The sequence below is a fragment of the Pleurodeles waltl genome, chromosome 12 (genome assembly GCF_031143425.1).
Source record: "Pleurodeles waltl isolate 20211129_DDA chromosome 12, aPleWal1.hap1.20221129, whole genome shotgun sequence".
Taxonomy (NCBI): Eukaryota; Metazoa; Chordata; class Amphibia; order Caudata; family Salamandridae; genus Pleurodeles; species Pleurodeles waltl.
The window spans coordinates 645,054,827-645,063,615 of NC_090451.1; positions in this window are offsets into that span (position 1 = coordinate 645,054,827).

Here is an 8,789-nt window from a genome sequence, read left to right on the forward strand (position 1 = left end):
AGAAAAGGCGGGAATGAAAATTGACAAAGTGAACGCTGTCAATCATTGCAGCATCCGCCTGTCTCGTCCCCCTAATGTCCCTCTCAAGTTTACATAAATGTCAGACTAGTACCCAAGATTTACAGCTGGAAGAAACAAGGGTGTGAGCCATGGCTTTGGGACACAGGCTATGGGAAGGATGTTGCCCATGCGGTTGGTAGACCTTAGTAATGATTCTCCAAATATTTACTACAGAACATCGTGGGGACAAAGCATCAAAGACTTATCTATAGAGGACCAAAGTATTGTGAAGGTAAATATACAAAGGTAAGTAGCTTCGATATTTTGGCCCAACTAAATTTTGTCTACCATATTCCCACAGTCAGCTCTCCATAATGAGTGAAATTCTCTCCCAAATACATGGCGGGCCTCAAGAAATCTGCCCACCAGTGAATCAAGAGGGCCGATCATTTGGCCGTCCAGGGTGGCCTGCAGAGTGGTAGGTCATTCCTCTCAGATGGGGAGCCCTGGACTAACAAGGTTGTTCCCCCCACCCTCATTAAGGGGCAATGTTAGCCTATGCCGAGCATGCCAGGGTTGGTGCCCCATGGGACTGTCTCATTGGCCGCACCGGTGAGCATCACTTGCTGTCCCCAGAGCCAAGCTCAGCCCTTCAAGGTTCTGTTCTTACACACTCAAGCACATGACGTCAGCCCATAAGACAACAGCACAACTCCCAAGGCACACAGAAGCGCATTACCTCAGAGGTTCTTACATCAATTTCCTTCCTGGAGGAGGTGCATTGTGCGCTTTCGCTTAGGTAGGGCTCCACACAGGTGGTTTGGCTGGTGTTCAGCCAAAAAGGCACCTGGTGCACATGAAGCACTATCTTGCAAACTTACCCCTAATTGGAAGGCAGCCCTACAGGTGTATTACAGACAAGGTCGGACTGGCCTATAGGGCCTTCAGGCATGACAGGCTAGAGTGTGGGACATTTTTTAACTGTAAACAGTTTATGGTCTGATGGACCGGGTTTTACTGTTAATTTCCCTGACGTGAAAACAAACATCGCCTGCAACAACCTCAAATCTATGCAGTCTTCTTTCAGTGCCTTGAAAAACATCTCTACAACGCGTCTTTACAAGTTCACAACTGCCCCAATTTGCAGACATGGACCACTTTTGTAGCTTTCAAACACACTAACGGCGGACACTTATTTTGGTGCCTGGGCCTATTTCCTGTTCCAATCCGACTCTAATTACAGAAAGAGTCTGCTGTGGAGTAGAGGGAAGCTTTTCCTGTAGGTATTAGTGCCACTGTCAGCTGCTGGGGAAGTCTGGGCAGCTTCTGAAGGTAGCAAGTGGTCTGCTACCCAGGAAGCGATATCATAAATCAGGTTTCACCACATGGTTATCCATAGAGATGATGCCCGGGCTTCTCTCTAAATGGAGCGTAACAAAGGCCTCTGCAGTGCGGGGAGGGCACTGAGCTCCATGGGCCCCCCTCAGCACAGTACACTGGCCTGAGGCCTCCCGAGTGACTCCGGAGACGGGGCCCCTTCATGTACTTGGAAGGGGGGCCCCATCAAGTTTAGTTACGCCGCTGCTCTCTAAGAGTTTCACGTGACCGAACCATGTTTTTTTACAAGGTCTACAGTACTAATCTACAACAGGTTTTCTGTGACCCGGATCTGTGAGTAAGTCACACATAAACAAAAACACTGGAAATATGCTATTCGTTTTCCGCATAATTGTGGATGTTCTGCATTTGCCACACAATCCATCATCTGCATCAAAAGTTGCAGATTGAACCCCACCAAAACAACTTTTCTCGCTCAATCACATCAAAAGTTTAACAAAAATGTAGTGACACGTGTTGCAGGGCAGTGGAATGCCCTTTCCAAAAGATGAATTGCCACATATTTCCAGTGCCCGTAAACTGTCACTAATGAGGTGGAAACTTTGCTCAAACTGCGTTACAATGAGTGAAGCAAAAATAATTTCACAACTTTGGAAGGAGTAACACACAAATCCTTTAAAAATACTTTGTGTAGGAGGCTGTTGTTGGCCCCACGATGTTCTGTAGTCATTATTTGGACCAACCGGATGGCCAACATCCTTCCCATAGACTGTGTCCCAAAGCCATGGCTCACACCTTTGTTTCTCCCAGCTGTAAATATTGGGTAAAAGTCTGACATTTATGTAAACCTGAGAGGGACTTCAGGGGAACGGGACAGCCGGATGCTGCAATGATTGACAGCGTTCACTTGGTCAACTCATACTCCCGCCTTTTCTACCTATAACCAGAAGAGGGAATGAACACGGGATGTTTGTACCTGTAGGAGAGATGTTAGTCTCTACATTTTTGGCTGCGGAACCTGGAGACCAAACTTGTAATCTCCGCTTGCCCTCTGGAAAACAAATGTTTTCCGCCGTTCTAAAAATATCCCTTATCGAGCAAACTTAGAAGCACTCAGAAATCAGCTAACCTCAAGCACTCCAGTGCTACATTAAAACGGCACATTTACACATATTTACATGCACATGCAATTTACATACATTTACATTCATATCCATACATTCCTTGCCCCATTTGCCAAGGCTGGCAAACAGTGCCACTTACGCTCAATGATTGGAAACAGCGCCACCTGCTGGAGTAAACCAAGCATTAAACTGGGAAACAGAGATGCACTGCAATGAAACATTAGTCGCCCCACCAAAACGTAAAGCCATCTGCTGCAATAACATAACATCAGAATTATAGCTGTGTAACACCACCATCTGCTGAAATGACAGTTATTGCTGCAAAATCGATTCATGCACTGGACTAACAAGAATTAATGTTAATAAGCAGCTTCTGTGGAAAGCGATAAGAATGATTGCCTACAAGATGATTCTGCATCTGTGAAACAGCTAAGTTATTGCGGAAAGATATTTCCTTCTGCTGAAATAGAGGAAATGAGGGACGAATTATTGCCTCACCACCCGCCGGCATATGCTTTATTTATTGTTTAGAAACACCCACATATGCTGGGACGGAGTGATTTATTACTGTACAACAGCGCCATCAAATGGAATAAAATGATAATGAATTTAAATCTGCAGTGGGTGACAACATGTGAGATTTAGTAGTAAGCAACACAAAGCCACCAGCTGAAATAGGAACAGTGAACGAGTTAGAGGACCGGAGTCAGGAGCAGTGGGCATGTAGGAAAAACTAGCCAGCATGTCTGGGGCGGAAGTGACGCACTGGACACGAAGGGATATGGTAAGAAAAGTGGGCATTGATTGCTTAAAGTACATATTTGGCCAATATCTTTGCAGAAGCAGATTTGATTTCAAAAACGATATTTTACAAAATTGGTTAGACTAAGTCAGACTAAGTCATAAAGTAATTGTGTTCAACTCTTGACATAAAATATCAAATCAAATCAAATCATTAGCATTTATAAAGCGCGCTACTCACCCGTGCGGGTCTCAAGGCGCTAGGGACAAAGGGGGTGGTTATCGCTGCTCGAACAGCCAGGTCTTTAGGAGTCTCCGGAAAGCGGAGTAGTCCTGGGTGGTCCTGAGGCTGGTGGGGAGGGAGTTCCAGGTCTTGGCCGCCAGGAAGGAGAAAGATCTCCCACCCGCCGTAGAGCGTCGGATGCGAGGGACGGCGGCGAGTGCGAGGCCAGAGGAGCGGAGGGGGCGGGTGGGGACGTAGAAGTTGAGCCGTCTGTTGAGGTATTCCGGTCCCTTGTCGTGGAGGGCTTTGTGTGCGTGGGTGAGAAGTCGGAAGGTGATCCTTTTGCTGACTGGGAGCCAATGCAGGTGTCTCAGGTGTGCGGAGATGTGGCTGTTGCGGGGTACGTCGAGGATGAGGCGGGCTGAGGTGTTTTGAATGCGTTGCAGGCGATTTTGGAGTTTGGCGGTGGTCCCAGCGTAGAGGGTGTTGCCGTAGTCCAGGCGGCTCGTGACGAGGGCGTGGGTCACGGTTTTTCTGGTGTCGGCGGGGATCCAGCGGAAGATCTTGCGGAGCATGCGGAGGGTGAGGAAGCAGGCGGAGGACACGGCGTTGACTTGCTTGGTCATGGTGAGAAGGGGGTCCAAGATGAAGCCGAGGTTGCGGGCGTGGTCTGCGGGGGTCGGTGCGGTGCCGAGGGCCGTGGGCCACCAGGAGTCGTCCCAGGCGGACGGGGTGTTGCCGAGGATGAGGACTTCAGTTTTTTCAGAGTTCAGCTTTAGGCGGCTGAGCCTCATCCAATCTGCGACGTCCTTCATACCCTCTTGTAGGTTGGTCTTGGCGCTGGCGGGGTCCTTGGTGAGGGAGAGTATAAGTTGGGTGTCGTCGGCGTAGGAGGTGATGATGATGTCGTGCTTGCGTACGATGTTAGCGAGGGGGCTCATGTAGACATTGAAGAGTGTCGGGCTGAGTGATGAGCCTTGAGGTACGCCGCAGATGATCTCAGTGGGTTCTGAGCGAAACGGAGGGAGGTAGACTCTTTGGGAGCGGTTTACGAGGAAGGAGGCGATCCAGTCCAGGGCCTGGTCTTGGATCCCGGTGGAGCGGAGGCGGGTGATTAGGGTACGGTGACAGACGGTGTCAAAGGCAGCCGAGAGGTCAAGAAGAATGAGGGCGACTGTTTCACCGTTGTCCATCAGGGTTCTGATGTCGTCTGTGACTTAAAATACAATAATACCATAATATCAACAACAAACAGTATCCTTCAACAAATCCTAAAACAGTACAAACAGATAAAAAAAATAAACATAATCCTTTGCAATACGTAGATCATTTCTGTACCTTATGTGCGTTTGCTCAACACCTAAAACAAGGACATCTACTCTCCCCTGTGAGGCTTCTGCGGTTTTGCAAACAAAGACTTAGGTGTCGATTTACCAAAATGCCAGGGGTAGCAGAAGTGACATCACATGCCCCTTTGACCTGGTGATAAAATGGGAACTAACATCATTTGAGTGTGACCCTGGTGATTTCATAGGAAGTGATGTCACATGATCATTGACTCTGGTGTCATTAACAAAACAGACGCCATTAAAATAAAAATTACAATGAGTGATATCGAAAAACCGGAAGGTATACCCAAATAGATGAGTGTGCGCTTTAGTTATACACCACATATTGTCAAGCTGCCGTGATGATGTGCCCGTAGAGCAATCATGAAAAGCCATCAGCATAGACTAGAGTTTGGTCAGACCTACTTTACTTAGTAGCCAATTTTGTGCAAGTACTTGTTTCCGGTGCAGTTTCAAAACTAGTTAAAATCTCTTCCAACTACTGCTCCCGAACAAACATCACTTGTTGCACTTGATGCAGGTCCACTGACGCCCTGTATAACAAAACCAGTCTATCTGTACTCGCTAGATATGGGTGAGTTCACCCGAGTGGGAAATGCTTGATTTGGTGCTGTTTCTGTAAGCACAGCGTCCTGCAAACATTTTTAATGGATGAAACCAGACACTTCACCCAGGGGTTCAGTAAGGGTCTTAAATGTTCAAAATGTGTCTTTCAAAGTCTTGGTGTGATAACAAGCAGAGTAAAAAAACACAGAATAAAACAGATTTAATTTCGAAGACGGGGGTCGCAAGAAGTCTGACAGGGGTAGCAAGCTGTAGTCCAGAGGTCAAAGCTGCAACCATTGGCAACCTCTAAATAATGTCCATGTTGCATAAAGTGCAGGCAACGCAAACAACCAATAACTTAAGACGAAGCCTTACAGTATGGTGTTGCTCCTAACACCCCCCCTTGATAAGCTAAACAGATCATATGCAGAATCCTAAAGAAATACAGGTCATGGAAGCATCTGGTTTGTAACAAAGAGTAAGCACCTCAACAGAGTTTATCAAAAGTTTTTAAGCAGAGGCAGTAGCCATTTCAGTCAAACAGCTATATACAGCATAAAGTGTGATACGCCTTCCCTGCTGCAAGATTGCAGTCACAATGATGTCTGCTTAAGACTCACCTCTCCCTCTTTGCCCTGTAAAGTGCTTCTCTGATTTTATTGGACCTAAGTGCCGCCTTTGATACAGTTACTCACAACCTACTCTTGCAAAGACTAGAAGAAACAGGTGTGCGTGGCATCGCTTTATGTTATAAAAACAGCAATGTTCACAGATCTATCCTCTATCTTGTGGCATACTGCAGGGTTCTACCCTCAGTCCAACTCTGTTTAATATCTATGCATGTTCTCTGGCTGATATTGTAGGAAGCTGCGGTCTTAATCTTTTCTCATACGCTGATGATACCCAGATTGTGTTCTCTTTGTCAGCTCAGGAAAACCAGAATATAGTGCTTTGAACATCTGCCTGTCAAAAGTGTCGGCCTGGGTGACCATTAACCACTGCAAATTGCACAATGAATAGACCCAGATTTTGTTGGTGGGCAACCAGCCTCATGTCTGGGAACCCCATTCGTGGCCTACGATTCTTGGGGCATGTCCTATTCCAGTGCCGGCTGTTAAGAATCTGGGCATCTGGCTAGATAAACTTTTAATGAACAGCCAGATCACTAAGCTAGTGGCTACATGCTTTGGAATTCACAGATGGTTAAGAAAGATTCTTAGTTGGCTTCCGGCTTCAGTGCAAAGAACAGTGATACAGGCTTTGATCATCTAAAGACTGGATTATGGCAACATTCTCTATCTGGGTGTTTGTAAGGGTGCACTTAAGCAACTGCAGCTAGTCCAAAATGCTGCCACAATGCTTCTTCTAAAGCTTCCTAGACTTACCTCCACATCCAAGCTTTTGCACGAGCTTCACTGGCTACCTGTCAAAAAAATAATTAATTTCAAAGCTTTATGCTATACACACAGACTATTGTCAAATACGGGTCCTCCGTATCTCAGATGCTTGGTGTCACCATATAAACTATGTCACTCCCTACGCTCTAGCAGTTCTAAATTTTTTGTCAGTTCCTAGAGTAGGAAGGGCCCATCAAGGAGGCCGTCCATTCTCCAGTTGAGGTCCCAAATTGTGGAACTCGATTCCACTGTCACTGAGATCTTGTCAGCCTCTTTCTACCTTTCATAAACAGCTAAACCGTTGGCTGTTCTGAACAAGCATCTCATTACTACTTGAGGAGGTACTGTGAGAGGTATAGCGCCGAGAAACCCATTGCGGGTAGCTATACGCTCTATAAAACCCTAATATTAATAAACTGTAGTAGAGAGGGTGCCAGACCTAAGTTTTAAAAATAAAGTGTGTTGTGCCTTCAGATTGGATCTAATCATAATATGGCTCAGAGATGATAGTTTCTTTAAAAGTAAGTTAGTTGCAGTTCATTGTTAGTGAGCCTGCCTTGACCACATTAACTGCTTTCTAAGTTCCTGGAGCCAGTCTTCCTTCTCAATCTAATCAATTACATCAGATCCAATTAAGGCAGTCACCAATTCAAAGATCCATGGTGCAGTTTTTTAAATGTGCTGCTTATTAATTTGCTGAACTAAACAAACAATGATGAGTGGGATGCTTAAAAAAATCTCAGCCACTGGTAATTACTCGAGCTGCATCACTGTTTATGTTGTTTTGCCCACCGTGTTACCTCAGATTAGACCCAGCCGTATGCAAATCTGCCTTGATCCTTCCTCAGTGGAAACATTTCAGCCCGAAAATGCCAAGCCAGGTCTTTTCTGACCCGGAAAGCAAGCAATCCAAGACCATCACTTTACCGCAGCTCCATCGAAGGATACCATCTCCAGCATGGATCTAAGATATGGTGCAGCCGGTGGGTTTCTATTTAACCAAACCCAATACATTTTCATGCTGCGTTGAGTCTAATATCTAGCCCAAAATTCAAAGGTATCTAGGGAGTGAAGCTTGATGCTCCTGTTTTTCGGTACAAATCCAGAGTTCAGCACCATAGGTGGCTAGATCTTTCTATATACTTGGAAGATCGTGCCGAGCGGATGACTACTGATCCTCTGTTTGCGTCTCAGCAGTGCACTGGTAGTTTGACTCAATATAGTGTTAGCTTTTTGCTGCATGCAATGACCAATCAAGTTTCTTATTGAAGCAAATACCTTGCAGTTGGTTACGCATTGAAGATGCTGATTGCACACCAAAAGCTGTCTTCTAGGAAAGGGGCGGTGTTCACAGCCCAACATATATTTTTGGGAGTTTCTCATTCAGGTCGTTTTTAAAGTAGCATTCAGCAAATCTACAATTTGTACATCAAGACATAGGTCAAGGGCAGCAGGACAGCACCACCAGCGAAAAGCAACTTAGGAATTTTGTGCTGTATAATTTTGCTGCGTCAGGAATAGATTCCCCCAAATAGGCAACATTATAAAAAATAAAAAAAACTACAATAACAGTGGGGCTAAAATTCAACCCTGTCGGGCGCAGTGTGGTATTAAAAAGCTTTTGCCACATTCTCCAAATGAGTGGTAGTGGACGCAGGCAGTTGTTTCTAAGACAAGACCCTTCAAATTGGCTAGTAAAGATTGCTCAATTCTCAGTCGTCTAATGTATGCCACAGATTATGGCCTGCTGACCTATGGATTCCAAGTAAAAAGGAACTTTTTTTTTTTACTTGTACATATTTTACACAAAGCCTGTGTAACTACGTTGCCTTCTCCACTGTTCTTATTTCCTGGCTGAAGCCACCTTGTACACCTGCTAGTATACCCTCCAAGTCAGTCCAGCCCTGGAGGTCATTGAGAATTACTCAGTCAAATATCTTGCAGGCCCCAACTAGTAGAGAAACTGACCTATAATCCACTGGGTTCCCTCAACGGCCTTTCTTGTGCAGTGAAACAATTATAAGCAAATGACTAGCAATGGGTATAACCTTTGCCTCCAGTATTAAATAGC